Raw genomic sequence first — 1,647 nt, 5'->3', positions numbered from 1 at the left:
GAATAAGACCCTGTGTGAAAAGGTTGTATTTTTTAAGAYRGAWTTTTTWTTTTTTRATAAATAAAAGCCTGCTCTTAATTTAACAACATGATAGCTATAAACCAGCTTCACTGGTGCCCAGATGGCAATTTAAAATGGTGAGAAAGTGGAGATGCGCTTTGAGGGGACTCCATTCACCCGAACATTGTACTGCTTCAAAACCAAACTCTGCCTTTCAAAATGTCAAAGGCAACAATTCACAGGCAAACACCATCTGGTGTATTTGTTCTCTTCAATTCCTTTTAGAACCAGCTGAAAAAAAAGGACATTTCAGAGCTGAAATGTCTGCATGCTACACTATGCACTGTTCTCACTGCAAGCTCTCAAAAACTGCCGATGCTGGCGTGGAATTGCTCAAAGGGACAGAACTGATCATTTGCAGCCCAGTCTCCRAAAAGTCCACTTGTAAAATTTGCTGGCACTATGTTGTGGTTTTTCTCTGGGATCTGGGTGGGAATTGCACAGGAWAGACTTCCCAGGATGTCCCCAAAACCCCTTTTGAAAGCGAGCTGAAGCTGGTGTTTTTATCACTCCAATGGTAAAGCGCTAAAGATCTGGTTGGTGCAGCCCTGAGATGCTGCAAGAGCTGCTGAATCCCAGCACGATCAAAAATAAACTGCAGTAAAAATAGTCACACTTTTGTGACTGAGGAAGAACAATGGCTGGGCCAGCGACAGAACCATTGGAAGCATCTTTCTGCCAGTTAAAGTTTTTAAATCACCTTCCTGGTAGATTGCCAGTGGATGGCTGTAGAGGAAGGGCAGGTCCTTGCAAGGAGCCACCAGGAGCAGCTCCCACAGTTCCAGGGAGGGCTTTTTCTGCTCCCTCTGTTGTTCTTTAAATCAAACCCAGAAGTGCCGGGGCCCACATCTCTAAACCCAGGGTGTCCACCCATCCTATGGTGTCATTAATAAATTCCTCAYGCAAATTCATTGAAATACCTGATGGGTGATCTCTCACTGAAATGATTCTCCAAACTGCATGAGATGCAGGTGGTGACAGTCTGAATTCCCTCCCTGTGACTCTGAATTCCCTCAGTGTGACCCTGAGCACTCAGACAGCAGCCTGAACCTGCCAAAATAAAGCTGGGTGAAGGCAGCCAACACCATGTACCCCCAGAATGYGAATACTCACATGATCAYATTCATTCTTAAAGGTCTTTTYCAGYCTAAATTAATTGTGTGATTTGCAGAAGAAACCTAGACACCAGTACCGGAATAAACAYTTCATAGCAACAATAATAATAATAAATTATAAAATAATTACACGCTGCCACGCAAGGAAGGCTCAGGCCTTACATTTTATTTCTGTAAATGAGAGACAGATCTGGCTTGTGATCAGCTAAGCACACTCAGGTAACAAATTAAAGCCATCCCTCTTATCCCCTTTTCCCAGCATGTGATGCTGAGGTTTTAGAACAATGTTAAATAACAGCTCACGAAGCGAGATGGAAAATCCGGAGTGGCGGCAACACGCTCCGTTTGCTTGTTATCAAGTCAATATCACACTCCAACTGCAGGCYCTCCAGACAACTCTCAAAAGCAAAACCGTTTTCTTTCGTGGCCATAACAAACAGCCCCGCAGGCCTCTGGAGAAGAAGTCACAGCC

This window comes from Malurus melanocephalus, unplaced genomic scaffold (genome assembly GCF_030028575.1).
Source record: "Malurus melanocephalus ecotype Western Australia unplaced genomic scaffold, MMel_1.1 scaffold_1172, whole genome shotgun sequence".
Taxonomy (NCBI): domain Eukaryota; kingdom Metazoa; phylum Chordata; class Aves; order Passeriformes; family Maluridae; genus Malurus; species Malurus melanocephalus.
The sequence above is the reverse complement of the archived record's forward strand: the minus strand, read 5'-3'. Positions refer to the sequence as shown.